The following is a 19,060-nucleotide window of genomic DNA, read 5'->3' on the forward strand; positions in this document are numbered from 1 at the left end:
CTCCGTGCTGCGACCGTCACCATTCCCAGAATCCCAGCGGGGCGTGCGCCGAGCTCTCCTTTGTCGGCGTGGCCCAGCAGGTGAGAAGGAGGCCGGGGCGGATTTGTTTACACTTGATAAACTGACGCTCCAGCCGATTTATAATTAGACTGATGGGGAAGGGGCCCTTTTACGTTTTCAACACCATTTAAAAATAGATGGTGAGTCACATGGAGAGAAGGTTTCTTTTTACCCCGGGGCAGAGAGTGGCCAGGACTCAGCCTTCCCTGCTACGGCTGGCCCAGGCCGTGGGCTGCAGAGCGATACACACCAGGGGATTGCAAAGGTGGGTGAGGATCATTTGTCACACTTGACAGATGGAGAAAAATGAGGCAAAGAGATGGGAAGTGACTTACCCAGACCCACGCAGCAAGGAATCAGCAGAGCTCAGTATAGAGCCTGGGAGTCTTGAGCCACCATCCCCTGTGCTAACCACTAGATCACACTGCCTCCTATGGCTGGGAATAGAAGCCAGGAGTCCTGGCTCCAGTATACCCTACTCTGATGACTAGATTCCACTCCCCTCTCACAGGTGTGAAGAGACTAGCGGTCCTGACTCTGAGCCCCTCCTACTCTACCTACTAGGCCACATACCTTTCCAGATCCAGGACTAGAACCCAGGAGTCCTGCTGGTAAGGCCTGACTACTCTAACCCACAGCAAGGAATAGAACCCAGGAGTCCTGGCTCCCAATCCCATCCTACCTCTAACCCACTACATCTCACTCCCCTCCCAGAGCAGAGAACAGAACCCAGGAGTCCTGGCTCCCTGTCCCCACCTAGCCCCAACCCACTACACCTCACTCCCCTCCCAGAGCAGGGAATAGAACCCAGGAGTCCTGGCTCCCTGTCCCCACCTAACCCCAACCCACTACACCTCACTCCCCTCCCAGAGCAAGGAATGGAACCCAGGAGTCCTGGCTCCCTGTCCCCACCTAACCCCAACCCACTACACCTCACTCCTCTCCCAGAGCAGGGAATGGAACCCAGGAGTCCTGGCTCCCTGTCCCCACCTAACTCCAACCCACTACACCTCACTCCCCTCCCAGAGCAGGGAATAGAACCCAGGAGTCCTGGCTCCCTGTCCCCACCTAACCCCAACCCACTACACCTCACTCCCCTCCCAGAGCAGGGAATGGAACCCAGGAGTCCTGGCTCCCTGTCCCCACCTAACCCCAACCCACTACACCTCACTCCCCTCCCAGAGCAGGGAATGGAACCCAGGAGTCCTGGCTCTCAGCCCTCTGTGCTACAGCCTCATGGGCAGCCTAAGGGTGTTGGACTCATTCCAGTCCTACCAACTCCCTCGGTGGGTTTTGTGCCAGTCACCCCCAGTGTAACATTAACCCCTATTCCAGAAGCTGAGCAACGTGGGGGGAACCAGCCCCCCAAATGCCTGTGAGTTTAGTGCCACCCAGGCAGGTGTCTTTCTGCCAGACAGATGGCGTGACGACGCACTGCTGGGGGGAGCCCCATTGCTTGGGGGCTGTATAACACTGGGCAGCACAAAGCGCTGGAGAGATGGATGGACCAGATCCTGACCCTACTGGGCCTGATCCGCGGCCAATGTCCCATCACATTTCATGGGAGCAGCCCCGGTGCCTAGAGGGTCCATCAGGATCCTCTGTCTCCGGTCCCTGTAACTCACCATTGGGTGAAATGAGCTGGGGGAGGGGGGACCTCGGGCCAATCGCCACGTCCCCAAACGCTCCCAGCGGATTCATCACTCAACCAGTCCCCAATTGGCTGAGTCAGCCGCGGGGCCACGGACTACATGGTCCACGAGAGGCCGTGGCAGTGGGTGGCGAGTGCAGAATCTTCCCCTTCTGCTGCCGCCCTTCCTCCCGGCCTCCAGCCCCCGTGTCCGCCCCGCCCCTGCCAGTCCCTCCAGCCCAACCTCTCCCCCACCAAAGGGATTTAGATAACAAGACTGACCCCAAAGATCCCTGGCGCTACCATGCCACCTGCCCGCTCGCTCTGCACGCACGTTCTACCCCTTCCCCGCCCCCCTCGCCCGGGGGTTGTCTTGTTTATTTCGTCGAGGGCAGGGGCTGTCTTGTCTGTACAGCGCCTAGCACAAGGAGGCCCTGTTCTCCGTTGGAAACCAGGCGCTCCCGTCATAAACAAGCTCCCCCATGGATGAACAGAGTTGTTAAGCTGGAATCTTTCGTAGCAATTACTGGCTCAGGCGCTAATCTAGCCGGGAGCCTGCATCTGCCAGTGGCTGGCATCAGCTGGAAAAGGCTGGCATAAAGAGCCCTGCAGGAGGTAGGGTAACCTGCCCCCACTAGCCAGAACTGGAGACAGTTTTTCTCATCCAAGCAAAGGCCTCTCTGCTTTGGCTCTTCCCCACGGTACCCGGGGAGGAGGGTGGACTGATCTCAGTCTAGCTCCGCAGGGTGGAGGAGGTGTTGGGTTTTTTTCCTCCGTTGTGCCATAAAAACGTGTCATAATTTTAAAGCCCAGGCGAAGGGAAGGGAAGGGCGAGGAAAAGCACAAATGCGAAGGACGACCCCCCGATAGGCTGAGAAACTGTCGAAACGGCGGCGCCGTCACGCCATCTGTCTGGCAGAAAGACACCTGCCTGGGTGGCACTATAAATAGGCCAGGAATGAGCCTGGCTCAGGCGCCAGCGAACTGCTGTGATTAATGGGAGAGCTGCCAGACAGTGGCGGAGGGGGACAGGGTGGCTCCGGCGCATGGGGATAGCACACAGGGTCTTTCACCTCCCAGTCTAGGGCTGGAGATTGCCCACCGGATCCTTGGGCTCCTCTGTCGGTCCGCATCTGCTGTCTCTTGTCTTGGACTGTGAGCTCTTTGGGGCAGGGGCCGTCTGTTTGTTCTGGGTTTGTACAGCGCCTAGCGCCATGGGGCCTGGGCCATGATTGGCCACGTTCATTCAGGGCGGACCAAGGCGGGCAGATGAGATGATGCCAACGGTCCCGTCTGGCCTTGGAATTCAGGCCTCTGGTTCCGTTTGGAAATGGGGAGCGAGGGATGGCCGGAGGCTGCGGGTGCATGTTGCAGGTGTGCCGAGGCGTGTCACAGACGTGTTATAGGCACCGCGGGGTGATAGATGGCTAGACACGACCTATAGCAATTGGTCACTCGGCTCTATAGGGATCGATTAACTTTTCTGAGGATGCTTTATAAAGAGGACCTGATGGAAAGGTTTGCCCATGCCCGATGGCGCCGCCAGGGCTGCGGCCCCCGTTGGCGTAAGCTGGCAAAGCTGCATTGCCTTCAGCTGAGGGGGCAGGTGCTGGCATGAGGCCCCTGAGGCTGTGCCCCCTCCTCCCCCCCGCCATTAAGATACAGAGCGGGTCCTACTCCCCTCCACCAACCTGAGCCTGCCTGGTGCCATCCTGCCACACTGTCTTGCCTTCCAGGTGGTCCTGTCTGCAGGGGGGACTGCGAGGGGCTCCAGGCAGCTGGCAGGGACGGGGCAGGGAAGGCATCAGAGCTGGGGGGGCAGGGTGAGCAGACAGGTTGGGTGGGGGGTGCCAACAGAGGGCTGGCTGTTGAGCTAGGCAGGTTCGGGACTAAAAAAGGAGCCACCGATCGAAATCCTCAGGAGCTCTGGCCTCATTCCAGCTCCAGTTATTGCTCCTTGCTGTTGCCCAGACGTAGCTGCTTTCCAGCAGCGGGTGGCTGGGATCCCTAGGCCAGTGACTGTATCAGTGCTGCGGAAAGAACCCAGGAGTCCTGGGCTGGCTCACCCCTCCACGGCCGGTCTCTCCCTTCCCCCCACCTCTCTCTCTCTCTCTGAATCCATCAGTTCTTTTTCCGCTCTATTATTTTTAAAGAAAGATCCCAGCGCTGCTGTCGCTGCCACACGCATCATTAGCGCGGTTAATTACACTGCTGCCGAAAAGCCGGGCTCAGCCGCTTCCCCCCGCCCCCCGGCTGCCCCCAGCCCCTGGCTGGCACGGCACAGCACTCCTGGAATTAGTTGTGTGAGTGTGGGGAGTGGGCTTTGGGCCTCTAGAGGTTATGGGATGAGGACTGGGATCTATTCCCAGCTCTGGCAGGGGACTGGGGACTAATGGTTAGCGCGGGGCCAGGGGGAGCCAGGATTCCTGGGTTCTGTTCCCAGGTCTGGGAGGGGAGTGGCAACTAGTGGTTAGAGGAGGGAGCTGGGGGGAGCCAGGATTCCTGGGTTCTGCTCCCAGGTCTGGGAGGGGAGTGCCAACTAGTGGTTAGAGGAGGGAGCTGGGGGGGAGCCAGGATTCCTGGGTTCTAGTCCCAGGTCTGGGAGGGGAGTGGCAACTAGTGGTTAGAGGAGGGAGCTGGGGGGAGCCAGGATTCCTGGGTTCTAGTCCCAGCTCTGGGAGGGGAGTGGCAACTAGTGGTCAGAGCCAGGTGGCGGGGGTGGGGGATAGCCAGGACTCCTGGGTTCTATTTCCTCACTCTGCCAGTGTGGCCCTAGGTGAGTTACTTCCCTCTCTCTGTCCCGCCTCTCCCACCGAACAAAGGCTGCTGAGACACCAACACCCTCTCTAGGGTCCTTTCCCAACACTGGCACTGCAACAGCTCAGCCCCCAGGAGGGGCGGCTGCAGAATGACGCTTAGCAGGCACCAGGCTAACGGCCAGCTACCCCACCTGTGGGTCTGGTCCCTGGTGTCCGTGACCACGGGGTAACCACCATGCATGGTGCTTGCACGGTAACAAAGACCCCCTCTCCCCCGGGGAGCTGTTCCCATCTTCCAGCTGTCCTGGTCTCCCAAGGCAGCTGCTCCCATCCAACAGCATGGGAATACTGGGGGGACAAAGGGCTTGGTCCTGCAGAGGGAAAATTCACCTCCTGGCCAGCGACCGATTCCCCGTGGCTCCCCTATCACCCACAAGGAAGGAGAGGGGAGATGGGAGCCTGGACTGCAGTTTCCAGTCCTGACTCTCGGGGGGGGGGGGTCCCATTCCTGCATGTGGGACAGGGACAGACATGCGGATGGGAAGCTGCTCTGAGCCCCTTTGAACCCCCTGTATCCAGGCAGCCCAGCCAGGGTATAAATTAGAGCAGTCCCGAGGTGGCTCTAACTTACTCTCTGCTTCCCATGATCCCTTTGGGGGCAGAGAATAGCCAGAGCACAGTGTGCTCTGACCACACCCCCAATGCTGGGGGGGGCGGAGCAGGGGCTAGCGGCAGGCTTGGTGCACAGGGAGGCTGTTTCCACCCACTCCAAGGTCCTTTTATGCTGCCAGGGTGGGGCAAAGAGGCCAGAGAATTGCCCCACCCCCCGCACACACCCTCATCTCTCATTCGGCAACATTTTGTGGTTTAATGCAAATTTAATGGCAGACAATTAAGCTCTGCGTCAAAGACGATCCAGCCAGTAACAACCGCTCCCGCAGGCCCATTCAGCGGTAATTTGTGTCAGCCTCAAATTGGTGCGCTGCTGCAATTTAAATATCATCTCTAACTGCGGCTGCATCGCCTGGCCTGGGGACTTGTAGCGACATCAGTGTGCCACAGGTAGAGGGGTGGGTCGCATGTCTGGGTGGGGTGCTGATCCAGTAAGGCAATAAACAAGTGGAGAGTTCTGGGATTTATCTGCGAAGGTCCTTTCTGTCCGCATTTAACTGGTGGGGAAACTGAGGCACGTCACTTTTTTTTTTTTTTTAAATGATTTGGAGGTGGGAAGAGAAGCGGGTCTCCTAGGTCCCAGTGAAGTGTCCTACCAACAACGCTACTTTGCGTTACAGTGCAACTGAAAGGCCCCTGATCACACTAGGCAGCAGGGCAACCAGCTCCTTACACACCTGTCTAAAATGTGTAGCAAAAAAACAAAACCGGCATGATCATGGGAGCCTTCAGTTTGAGTGACACAAGCTGGAGGTCTCATGCTGCCAGCTGTGAAACATCCTTGGAATTTCTAAATATTATAGATTGCAATTTCCCAACTCAAACCATGTTGCAGCCAACACGGGGGAATTCTATATTAGACCTTGTCTTGACAGATAAAGAGGGACTGGTCACAGAACTAACAATTAATGGTAACTGAGGTATAAGTGATCAAGACTTGATCACATTTATAATGTACACACAGAATAAAGTCCAGACCAGCAATAGATATACTTGGTGCTTTACAAGGGACAGTTTCACAAAGTTCAAAACAATTATGAGCCAAATCATCTGGGAGGAACAATTTAATCAGAAAAATGTGAACAATCACTGGGAATTGTTTAAGAATGCTTTAGTGGATGCCCAAGAAAACACAATTTCACAATCAAGGAAGAAGGCTGTATTGGTTCCAAAAAAGCCAACAGTCTGGTTTAAAGGGGAAGTGAAGACAGCTATACAAATAAAAAAATTATATATATATAAAATGGAAAAGAGGGGAAGTTGATAGTAACAAAAATAAATCAGAAGCTAGGAACTGTAGAAAATTGATCAGGGAAGCAAAGGACACAAGGAGACCACTATGTCCAGCAGAGTTAAGGACAATAAGGAGTTTTTTTAAAGTATATTAGGTACAAAAAGAATCTTAACAATGATATCAGTCTGCCAGTACATGGAAATGGTAAAATTATCAAGAACAATCCAGAAAAGGCAGAAGTGTTCAATTAATATTTCTATTCTGTATTTAGGAGAAAAACAGAAGATAAGACTCTTTTATTTCCACTAGTATCTCAGGAGGATAAACAGCAGCTGCTAAAGTTAGACATTTTTAAATCGGCAGGTCTGGATAACTTGCATCCAAGAGTTTTAACAGATCTGGCTGAGGAGCTCGCTGGACCATTAATATTGTTTTTCAATACATCTTGGAACACTGGGGAAGTCCCAGAAGACTAGAAGAAAGCCGCTGATGTGCCAATATTTAAAAAGGGTAAATGGAATGACCGGGTAATTATAGGCCTGTCAGTCTGACACTGCACCCTGCAAGATAATGCAGTGGCTGATATGGCACTCAATTAATAAAGAATTAAAGGAGGGTAATATAATTAATGCCAATAAACATGGGTTTATGGAAAATAAATCTTGTCTAACTTGATCTTTTTTTGATGAGATTACAAGATTGATTGATAAAAGTAATAGCGCTGATGTAATAGACAAACTTCTGTATGGCATTTGACTTGTTACTGCACGGCCTTTTGATTAAAAAACTGGAAAGATATAAAATGAACATGGCACCGATTAAATGCTGGCTAACTGATAGGTCTCCAAATATAATTGTAAACAGCGAGGGGGCTTGTTTCTAGTGGGGTCCCGCAGGGATCGGTTCTTGGCCCCACGCTATTGAACATTTTTATTAATGAAGAAAACATAAAATCATCACGGATGAAGCTTGCAGACGACGCAAAAATTGGGGAAGTGGTGAATAATGAAGAGGACGGGTCACCGATACAGAGCGATCTGGATCGCTGGGTAAACTGAGGGCACACGCGTACATCTAGGAACAAAGAACGCAAACCGTACTTACAGGATGGGGACTCTGTCCTAGGAAGCAGGGACTCTAAACAAGATCGGGGGAGGAGGGGGGGGTCCTGGTGGATAATCAGCTGACCGTGAGCTCGCAGTGCGATGCTGTGGCCAAATGGGCTAATATCCTGGGAGGCAGAAACAGGGGAATGGGGAGTAGGAGCAGAGAGGTTATTTTACCTCCGTCTCTGGCACTGGTGCGACCGCTGCTGGAATCCTGTGTCCAGTTTTGGTGCTCACAATTCAAAAAGGATATTGAAAAACTGGAGAGGGGTCAGAGAAGACCCTCAAGGACGATTAAAGGGTTAGAAAACCTGCCTTAGGCTGGGTCTACACTACCCGCCTGAATCGGCGGGTAGAAATCGACCTCTCGGGGATCGATTTATCGCGTCCCACAATCGATCTCCGAATCGACGCTCTTACTCCACCAGCGGAGGTGGGAGTAAGCGCCGTCGACGGGAAGCCGCAGAGGTCGATTTTGCCGCCGTCCTCACAGCGGGGTAAGTCGGCTGCGATACGTCGAATTCAGCTACGCTATTCACGTCGCTGAATTTGCGTATCTTAAATCGACCCCCCCCCCCGTAGTGTAGATGTAGCCTTAGAGTGACAGACTCCAGGAGGTGAATCTATTTAGCTTAACAAAGAGAACGTTACGGGGTGACTTGATCCCAGTCTATAAGTACCTAGATGGGGAACAAATATTTAATAACGGGCTCTTCAGCCTAGCAGAGACAGGTCGAACACCATCCAACGGCTGGAAGTTGAAGCGAGACACATTCAGACTGGAAATCAGGTGCACGTTTTTAACAGGTGGGTAATTAACCATCAGAACAATTCCCCAAGGATCGTGGTGGATTCTCCATCACTGACCATGTTTAAATAAAGACTGGCTGTTTCTCTAACATCTCCGCTCTAGATATTCCTTCGGGGCAGTTCTCTGGCCCGAGCTATCCAAGACGTCAGAGTAAATGATCACAGTGGTCCCCTCTGGCCTTGGAATCTGTGACGATCCAGGCCCCAGTGCGCCAGGTGCTGGACAAACATATAGTGAGACACAGAGTGCAGGCTCTTCAGGGCAGGAAGGGAAATGGAGGCACCAAGAAGGCAAGTGACTTGCTCAAGATCACAGAGCTGGTCAGTGGCAGAGGCGGGAAAAGAACCCAGGTGTCCTGCCTAGCACCCTGCCCGCTAGGCCGCATTGCCTCTTCTACGGCCTGGCCTTCCAAGACATCATAGCATTAGGCCAGCGAGGTCTCTGTGAGGGGATATGACCGAAAAGCATCCAGGGGTCAGCTGAGGGGGCAGCTGAGATGGGTCTGAAGTCGGGCTGCCCAGGCCGGGTTATGGAGATGCCAGACCTGGGGAAATCCCGCCTCTGGCTTAGCGTAGGGCAGCCTATAGGGCGGAGGTGGGGGAGAGCAGGGCTTAGCTGTACCTTGAGCTAAAGCAATAGTTGTTCCTCTCCGCAGACCTGGGTTTAAATCCTGACTGAGGGGCATGGGCGGGGCACCAGCAGGGACCCCCATGGTCCGGGCTGGAGCTGGCAAGCACAGCAGCTCCCCCTGGCTCTATCCCTGCCCCATTGATCCCTGGTTTCCACGGCCCTTAGCATCTCCTCAGTGACAAAAAGAACGTGCAGGGACGCAGCCCCCTGGCCCAAGAGGCTGCGGCTGGGGCTGGGGAGGCACGCATCACCCTGTGTTTTGCAGACCGCAGCAGCCTGTGGCCCCATCGGCTGCTCCCAGATGTGGCCAAGGAGCCTCTCAAACGGCCCGGCCAGGATTGGGGAGCTGGGGGAGCTCGGGGCCAGAGGACTGAGTCCCCCCCGCCCCCCGGCTGTGCTGTGTTTATTCTTCCGTCATCGCTATCCCCCCACAAGCCACCCTCACCAGCACGGGATGAAGGTGGGACCGGCTCCCACTTCCCCCCAGCAGGCCGGTGGGTGCAGGCCGGTCTTGGCCAAAGGGGCTGGCTTGGGAGCCCCATTTCTGAGCATCCTGCAAGCCCCTCCCCCATTCCCTCTGTGGGGCTGTCCCCCCAGTGCCACGATTGCCCCCCCCCCGGCTCTCTCCAGATGACGGAAGAGAATCCTCAGGCCCCATGCCGCTGGGCATTGGAGCGGGCATCATGCACCCATGGGGCCGGGCAGTGCTGATGTCTCCACGGTGGGCACAGATGGGTGCATGTGCCCGGCCCGCAGAGAGGCTGCTCAGTGCAAGGCTGCAGTGTGCCACCCCTTCAGCTCTGAGCGAGTGGCCTGGTGACCTGGCACACAAGATCGCCCAGGACGGCTGGGTGGCCGGGCTAAATCTGCCACTCTAGGCAGTGGCCCAGAAATCCGCAGTCCCGGGCAGATGCCTAGCTTGCCTGTGGCTGGGGTACGCCGGGCTGGGCAGGGGCTGGGGCTGGGAACTCTGCCTTTGGGCCAAGGAGGGAGAGGGCTCCCCCGCGGCGGGCGGATTTCCGTGCCCAAGGGAACAGATCCCAGCTGCCAGCCCTGGTGTCTGAGCGCAGCGGGGCAGGTGCTACGGAACCTGGGTCTCTGTGCCAACCAGGAGCTGCCTCCGGGTGCCACCCTTCCCCCATCAGAGCTGCCCTGCCCGCCCCACAGATCCCTCCCATTCCCAGCTCCCCAGCCCGTCGCCCGCCTCCTCCTTCCCAGCTATTGCGCAGCAGCTGGGGCCCGGCCAAGTCCTCCAGAGGCCACTCGACTTCCCAGTGCCCAGGGATGAGCCGTTCAGCGCCGTGGCCTCACGCCGACCCAGCCGGGCGGGGCATGGCGACGGGGGGGCTGCCTAACGCTGCCAGCAGCCCACGGGGACGTGCCAAGCTGCCTTGGGCCGGTGCCAGGTGCTGGGAGAGCAGGGGATGCCACGGCCTTGGTGCAGGTGGGGAGGAGGGGCAATTGATGGGCACCCATCACTAGGGCATGAAAAGGGGCGAGAATTCAGACCCGCTTCTCGGCAGCCTCTACCCCGCCTGGGAGGGGGGAGTCTGCTGGGTGGGGCTGGGAGTCAGGGCTCCTGCGTTGTAGCCCCAGCTCTGGGAGGAGGGGTCTAGTGGCTGCAATGGCGGCAGGCTGGGGGGCAGGACTCCTGGGTTCCCATCTCATTTTAATGACACGTGAGAAGAAGAAATAAAGCTTCTCTATGTTCCTATGTACAGATCAAGGCTCTGACGCACTGCAGTTCAGTGCTGCTGGCTGGAGACAAGCGCAGGGAGCTAGGGGTCGGTGCCCCTTGTGTCTGCGAGACTGTTGTCCCCAAAGCCCTTCTCATGAACGGCACTTGCCCTTAATCACGTTCCTGCTGGCAAAAGCAGTGAGAGTCCCCACCCCCTACCCCGCCACCCCCCTCCAGGGGCCAGGAGAACCAGGGCCGCTGGCCTCAAGCTACACTCTGGGCTGCGGTGCTGGGGAACAAAATCTGCTCGGACCCCAAGGCCAGAGAGAGGTGGAGAAGATGCAATGGGCGCACCATCTCCCTCTGCTGGATGGAAAATGAACTGCTCGCCTGTGTGTCATATTCCCATTACTGCTAATGGGGATTCTTCTTCAGCTCTAGCTGGGGGTTGGGGCTTTTGACCCCCTAATTCTATCCTTGCAGTCACCATGAAGCTCTCAGCAGTCCCTCCCTGGATCTCAAGGTGCTTAAAACACACCCAGGGGTCAGGTCTAAATCCAATATGGAGTCAGGTATAATTAACCCTGTATCACAAAGGGGGAAACTGAGTCACAAGAGGGAAGAGACTTGGCTTAAGGATCACACAGTGAGTCAGTGACTGAGCTGCGAATAGAACCCAGGAGTCCTAGCTCCTAGATCTAAGCACTAGCCTACACTTGCCTCCCAAAACCGAGGGCAGAACCCAGGAGTCCTAGCTCGTTGCCTGATCTAACCACTACACCACACTCCCTCTAAGATCTTTCTCTACTCCAAGTTCTACCCATTCCAATATCCCTTTCCTTTATTATTCATATCACAGCAGCACCAGCCCAAGATTAGGGCCCTGTTGCGTCCGGCGCTGCACACCCGCCTAGTGAGAAACAGCCCCAGCCTTGAAGAGCTCCGTCGCAACACACCAGACAAAAGATGGGAGAGGAAACTGAGGCACAGAGGAGTGATGTGACTTGCCCACATTCACCCAGCAGGCCAGTAGCAGAGCAAGGAATCAAACCCAGCCATCCTGGCTCCTAGCACAGTGCGCTAGCCACTAGGTCACAGCAGGTGGGGTCTAGCTCCTCCCTCAGGCAGCTGCCACGCCCTGACCAATCGGCCCCGCTCCCCAAGCAGGCACCAAGCAGTTAAAGGAGCGAATGCTGAGTTAATGGCACAGATCTATTGAGAAATGTCATTACTACTGAAGACCCGCGCCGGGTGTCTGAAATAGACAATGTAATTAAATGAAATATTACGCCAATTAAAATCCAGGCCCCCACACGCCAATATAATTCTTACCCTGGGCCATTCGCAATGTACATTTAATGTATGATGTCTCATCAGTCCCACATTATATTCTGCTGTCTCGGCGCGGTGGCTAATTTTAGCCCGCGCTCCAGCCGGCTCTTCTGCTTCCTCCAGGCCAGCGAAGCTGGGCCTTGGCGTCTAAATAACCAGGTCCGTACAATGCAATAGAGACTTGTTCTTTTAGCTTTGCTTCTGCTTCCACCCCCTATTTCACATGAGTTGGGAATGGAACCCAGGAGTCCTGACCCCCCCACACACCCCGAGCCCTCACTCAGCCCTGCACCCTATGGCTCAAATGCATCCCCCACAAGCATTAATGCTGAGATCCTGGGGGCGAGGGAGGGCGGCTTGGCTTAAAACTGCGCCCTCCCCCTGCACCGGGGCTGGATTCACCCTTTCCCTTCGCAGTGGGGCGGGGGAACAAATGAAGTTAAAAGGCAACTAATGCGCAGCATGAGGAAAGGAAATGTTTTCTAATGCCGCGCGTGAGTAACTTGTGGAACTCCCCATCACATGATGTCCTTGAGGCCAAGGGCTAAGCAGGATCTACAAGTGATGGGACCAGACACTGTTGCATTAGAGAGAAGAAGGGGTTTATAATGGGCTAGGGACCCTTCAGCTTTAGGGCCTGAACCCACCACCAACTAAACAGGGTCAGGAAGGGATTTCCTCTGAATCAGTGACTGTCGGCAGGTCACTCTTCCGGGCTGTGCCTCAGTTTCCCTTCCCACCCACTGTCTCTCTGGTCTATTCAGCCTGTGAGCTCTCCGGGGGAGGGACTGTCTCTCACTCTGTAGCTGTGCAGTGCCCGGTGCAACAGAGACCCGGGCTCGGGGGGAGGTTGGGGGGGGGCAACAGCTGGATTCAGTTGCAGCTCTTAAGGGAGCCCAGCCAGCCTGTGCACTGTGCCCCACCAGGAGCCCCGTGAGCCCCTGCAGCCTACAGCTTCCCCACGGCCTGACTTGGCTGCCTACCCCTCGCCTGCTTCGCTGCTTCTCTGCCTGGGATTGAACCCACAGCCTCTGGAGCTCAGCCCTTCTCTCTGTGGGGCTAAGGAACCCTCGGCCCCAACTGCTACACATGAACCGGCCACTGGAGGGAGACAGGGAGCCACTCCAGGGGTCAGTCCTCATTGTGGAGGAGGAGGCAGGACACTGAGGTGTGACGGAGCGGATGAGCTGACCAGGCGTGGCAGCCCCCACCATGTGATTTCAGCTTCCCCATCCCCCTGCTTAGCCTCCCCCTCGACCCACCCTGGCTCCCAAACCACAGCCCCTCCCCACTGCTAAAGGAGAATCCCTGCCAGCTGCCAGCAGTGCAGGGGCTATGGCACACACCGCTGAGCGGGTGAGATCCTGGCCTGCTCCCCAGACTCGGCCGCCCCGTGCACCCCTCCATCCCTCCCGTGGGCCCTCGGCTGGCTGCATCGGAAATTAAAATATAAATAATTCAGTCCCCGTCGCCTTTATGAATAAGAATATGAACCTGACAGAAAGCGCCTGGGAGTAATTTATGCAGGGGGAGAAGTGACTCTGCTTTCGGATCCATTTGTGAGCAGGAGGGAGCCGGGTGCGGGGGGGACGCCGAACGGGGGGACCGGGACGGGGAGTCAGGAGGGACTCGTTAGTTTCAATCCGGGCAGGGCTGTAATTGCTCCTGATCGACGCACACGCCACGTCTTTGGCAAGTGTTGAAGCCCTGGGCACTGGTGCCAGGAGCGCGGTGAGGACGCGTCGTTCCCCTCCGCTACCATGGGGACAGGAAGTGAGAAAAGAACCCTGGGCCCAGATCCGCAGCAGGTGCAAAGGGGTTTAATGGAGCTGGTTTATGCCAGCGGAGGATCTGGGCCCCGCTCTCTCCAGCCGCAGCTCGTGGGAAGGCGGAGGGGCGTTTCGAAAGCCCGCAGGCGGCGTTCAGCTGGGACACCGCGGGATAGTGAGATCCTAAGAGAGATCTCAGAGGTCAGGACCGCGTTGTTTACATCACAGCGCCAATATTAACACAGACAGGAGCGCGCACCCCTGGCCCAGCTGTGTGCTCGAGAGGTCCCCCTCTGCTAGTGCAATCACTGCACTCCCAAAGCAAGCTGGTGCCAACAGCGCCCGGGGCCAGTCACTCCACACCTGGCATACACCCGCCTGCCCGGGGCCAGTCCGCACTCAGCACCCCCCGCCCTGCGGCAGTCCACTCTGGGCACCCCTTGCCCTGGGCCAGAGCGGGACCAGTCCATGCTGGGCACCACCTCGGGCCAGTCTGCACTGGGCACAAGCGGCCCCATTTCTGTTCCTGTAACTTTTATTTTGGAAACTGGAACGGGTCATGGTTACGAGCCCCAAACCCTTTGCCATCGACGGAGCCGGAGTGCCAGGGCCGGGGGCGGGGGGGTCACTTTAATTTCTTTTAGGGAAAAGGGCAGGCAGAAACAACCAATCCGATTTGTTTAAAAAGCTGCTGCCCGTTTCCGAAGGCCATCTCTGTGCTGTGTCTACTGGCAACGCCGCGTTCGGGCTGCGAAGTCCCTGCCCCCGCACGCCGGCCTTGGTGGCATAAATCCAGCGATAGACAGGCTGCCATCCTGCCGCTGGCAAGGCCACAGCAGACAGGGGAGTAGCAGAGGGATGTTCCCCTAGGGGGGCTGCCTGATGTGCTGGAACCGATCAGTGGGTAAAAGGCTGGGTGGAAGCTTGTTGGTTTTAATCTCCCCCAGAAAGTATCCCGTGTCAGACTGAAAAACAGGAGAGCAGAACAGCAATGCTACCCTGCCGAGCTAGGGGCGGGAGCAGGGGGGTCTGTTTTCCCATCCCACGAGAACTTGCATGATTTTGAATTATTTTTCCATCCCAAATTCAGATGAAAAATCCCAATCTCAAAACCAATTTTTTTCAGTTTGGGGCAATCGAAACCTTTTTTTTTTCATCAGTCTGAACCGTTTTCTTTTGCGTTTGACATTTTCCGGGGGGGAGCTCAGTGGTTTGAGCACTGGCCTGCTAAACCCAGGGTTGTGAGTTCAATCCTTGAGGGGGCCATTTAGGGATCTGGGGCAAAAATCTGTCTGGGGATTGGTCCTGCTTTAAGCAGGGGGTTGGACTAGATGACCTCCTGAGGTCCCTTCCAACCCTGATATTCTATGATTCTTTGGAACCTTTTATTTTTTTTAAAGCCTACATTAAGGTACAGTTGGCAACAAAGAGGCATTTCGAACAAAAAAACAAAATATGAAACTTATCCTTTTGAACATGTCAAGAACGTCCCATTTCCACACTTTCTAACCTTTCTTTTCTTTTCTTTTTCTTAAAAAAAAAAAAAAAATCAAGCCGGGAAATTTGCCACATCTGACCCTCTCCCCACAAACAATTTCAGTGCTGACAAATTGGCATTTTTCAGCAAAAAAATGTTCATACAAAAATTCTACACTAACTCTAGTTTAGATCCCACCGCTAACACTCATTTATAGCTTGGCCATCAACAAGTCAATGAGGCCAACATTTTCCAAAGTGGCCTCTAATCTTGGTTGCCTGTGTTAAGAGGTTTTAGGGGCAGGTTGCCCACAGGGCTCCGGATGTGGGGTCTGAGTATCCCAGCACACCAGGGATCTGGGGGATGTGCGGCGCCGTTGACAATCCGGCCCTTGTTTAGGTGCCCGAATAGGAGTGGCAGATGAACTCTGTTCATACCAGATCCTGGCTGTCTCAAATCCAGCACCCAAAGCAGTGGCCACGTTTGAGAATTAGTGGCCTGAGCGTCTCCGTGCCTCAGTTTACCCACCTGTAAAATGGGGACGAAGATACCTTTATAAAGTGCTTTGAGATTTCCATCCTTCAGTGCAGTGTGGTGTCTGCCAGTCATAGAATCATAGAAGATTCGGGTTGGAAGAGACCTCAGGAGGTATCTAGTCCAACCCCCTGCTCAAGGCAGGACCAACCCCAACTAAATCATCCCAGCCAGGGCTTTGTCAAACCGGGCCTTAAAAACCTCTAAAGATGGAGATTTCACCATCTCCCTAGGGAACCCATTCCAGTGCTTCACCGCCCTCCTAGTGAAATAGTGTTTCCTAATATCCAACCTAGACCTCCCCCATTGCAACTTGAGACCATTACTCCTTGTTCTGTCATCTGCCACCACTGAGAACAGCCGAGCTCCATCCTCTTTGGAACCCCCCTTCAGGTAGTTGAAAGCAGCTATCAAATCCCCCCTCACTCTTCTCTTCTGCAGACTAAATAACCCCAGTTCCCTCAGCCTCTCCTCATAAGTCTTGTGCTCCAGCCCCCTGATCATTTTCGTTGCCCTCCGCTGGACTCTCTCCAATTTGTCCTTCTGTAGTGTGGGGCCCAAAACTGGACGCAATACTCCAGATGTGGCCTCACCAGTGCCAAATAGAGGGGAATAATCACTTCCCTCGATCTGCTGGCAATGCTCCTACTAATACAGCCCAATATGCTGTTGGCCTTCTTGGCAACAAGGGCACACTGCTGACTCATATCCAGCTTCTCATCCACTGCAATCCCCAGGTCCTTTTCTGCAGAACTGCTGCCTAGCCATTCGGTCCCTAGTCTGTAGCGGTACATGGGATTCTTCCGTCCTAAGTGCAGGACTCTGCACTTGTCCTTGTTGAACCTCATCAGATTTCTTTTGGCCCAATCCTCTAATCTGTCTAGGTCACTCTGGACCCTATCCCTACCCTCCAGCGTATCTTCGTCTCCCCCCAGCTTAGTGTCAGCAGCCAGTGTCCTGTGGCTCGACTGCACCACCCAGAGGGTCCGTTGGACCGCACGGAGCAGCGGGCTGGTTTGTTCTGGGCACAGTTAGGAGAAAGGGGAAGGTGCCGCTAACACGGAGCGCTGCATGACGGCTGCACGGGGAAGGGTGACTTTCCCGGCTGGCTGCTGCAGAAGGGCGCAGGGCAGGGGAGGGCTGGGTGTCTCCAGCCTTCAAGTCCATGGGCGCTACCTTACTCTGCCTGTGAGTTACTACTCCCGGCCGGTGCGGCGCCCCCGCATGGCTGACTCAGGGCAGGGCAGACAACACAAGGCAAAAGCCCCAGTGTCCAGCCAATCACTCCTTCCTCAGTTAGGCAGAATCTGTGGTTCCCCCCAAGCAGGGAACAGCGACTTCTGGACTCCAGCTCTTCCCTGGGCCTAACCGAGGCCCCAATCTTACCCCATCCCTGGCCTACGCAGGGGTGTGTGCAAGTGACAGGCCATGTTCCCCAGGTGGGAGAGATCTGGGCTGAGATAGCCAGAAGCATTGAGTTGGCCACAGGGGGCAAAACCAAACTCCCCAGCTGCCCCAGAAGCCCTGCATCCAAGCCCCCAAACTCCAATCAGAACTGGGACCCCAAGATCACAGCCCGGCACCCCGTGAATAACTCGGAACTGCCACGTCCCCTCTGCTTCAGTCTCGAACCACCAACCCCGCCCCGTTCCTGCGCCGTGCTCTGCATCGTCCCAAGATCCCGGCTCGCTGGGTCCAAGACCCTGTGCCAGGCGGGGCATCAAACTGCATTGGAAATGCCCCCCCACCCCCGCCCCTGAAGAGAACCACCACAGGAAGCCATTAGCACCAAACACACAACCCCCCGAGGTGCACAGATCCTGCAACGAGCTGGGCTCCGTACTCGGCAGATGCCTGCAGCTGGCACCTTATCTCCTAACTATTGACCTATATACATGCCTAGAGCACTCCTGGGACACCACAGAGAGCGCCAGCCCCTGCCCCTTTGCAGCCAGAATACTGCGGGGGGGAAAGAGACCCCCTGCTGGTCAGGAGGAGGTATTGCAGAGCACAAGGCGAGGTATTGCAGAGCACACACCCTACTGCCGGCCGCAGCCTTACCTTAGTTCCCAGGGTCCGTGGGGCAGCTGTGCACGGCTGGGGCTGGCCAGGCACTTGGGCAACTCTGGGGGTCCGGCAAGGCTGGGAGGAGACACAATTCAAAGGGGAGGGAGGTGAGATACAAGGTCAGACAGGCAGCACAGTGCGGGTATTGAGGACCGATGTTCAGTCGGCTGCATGGCGAGGGCACTGAGCCAGGAGCATGGCACTGCCAGGGGCTCGGTGCCCCAGCCCTGCCGCCTGCCCCACAGCCCAGGTAGCTCATTGGTCCCCAAGGTAATTAACCACTAACGATCCAAAGAATTCTAGCGAGAGACAGACAGGCCTGGCTAGGCCGAGTGAGGGGGGAGCAGCATCTGCCCGACAGCATCTGGGCATCACAGGGCAGCGCTACTCTGTTTTGGCACTGGGCGAGATGCCTGCTGGGCCCGGGGTCCCCCGGATCAGGTGCCACCGATCAGAGAGGGCAAGGCTGGGAGCTTGTGGTTGACACGCGTGCCCCAGGCATGCACATGCATGTGCACATGCACCCCACACACGCACAAGCAACCGCCAAATACACAGACCGAGGAAGCAAAGTAGAGGTTAGCCACCCCCTCGTCTGCAGTCGGGGGACAGCCTGATCCAGAGGGGAGCTCTCAACTCCCCCGAAGCCCCAGAGCTAAACCTGGGAACTGGGTATGGGCTGATGGGTCAGAGCACGGGGCTGGGCACGGCGAGGGGCACGCACAGTGTGTGCATCATTCATGGGCACCCCTGGGAGCCACCCCCTCCTTGCCCCACAGGCTGGGCACACCCACCCTCATCTGCCACCCTTTCACCTGGTGCCGGGACCTCTCAGCACTGTCCCCCGGCATGTGCCCCTGTTCCCAGTGGGGACACAGCCCCGGGACGGAGCTCCCACCAGACGCTCCCTGGGGGGCGTTATTTTAAGCCAGATGGTGACTCCGAGGGAAGCAAAGTCAGCGGCGCGACAGAAATAGCCCTTCTAGGGAGCCCGGCATCAGTGGATATAGATCCCTGTGGCAGGCGGGGCAGGGGGTCTCCAGACAGACAGCCTCGGTGGGGAGGGGCAGGGACCAGACCCTTGTGCTTCGAGCCCTGCAGTCCAGCTGCAGATGTGCCGCTGAGCAAGGTTATAAATATCTCCCCCGTCAGACCCACCCACCTGCTCTCCCTCCAGCAGATGGCGATAGCCAGAGGGGCTTCCCCAGGTGGCACAGGTGCTGCGGGCACTGACAAGGAGCTGGGGGGGGCGGCAGATTGCCCCATCATGCCCCCGCCTACCCCGAATGGATGGAGGGCTA

The 19,060-nt window shown here is 56.3% G+C and overlaps 1 protein-coding gene across 3 annotated transcripts in view; it reads right to left on the reverse strand.

Annotated features, from left to right (window-relative positions):
- Positions 1-19,060, reverse strand: part of SEMA6C (semaphorin 6C) — a 94,840-nt gene that overhangs the window by 44,717 nt on the left and 31,063 nt on the right. For all 3 annotated transcript variants that reach the window (XM_024107036.3, XM_024107035.3, XM_008170345.4), the window contains exon 2: positions 17,754-17,834. The gene's annotated coding sequence lies outside the window, so the exon portion shown is untranslated. The remainder of the gene's footprint in view (positions 1-17,753; positions 17,835-19,060) is intronic.

This window comes from Chrysemys picta, chromosome 20, assembly GCF_011386835.1.
Source record: "Chrysemys picta bellii isolate R12L10 chromosome 20, ASM1138683v2, whole genome shotgun sequence".
In the NCBI taxonomy this organism is placed as follows: Eukaryota; Metazoa; Chordata; order Testudines; family Emydidae; genus Chrysemys; species Chrysemys picta.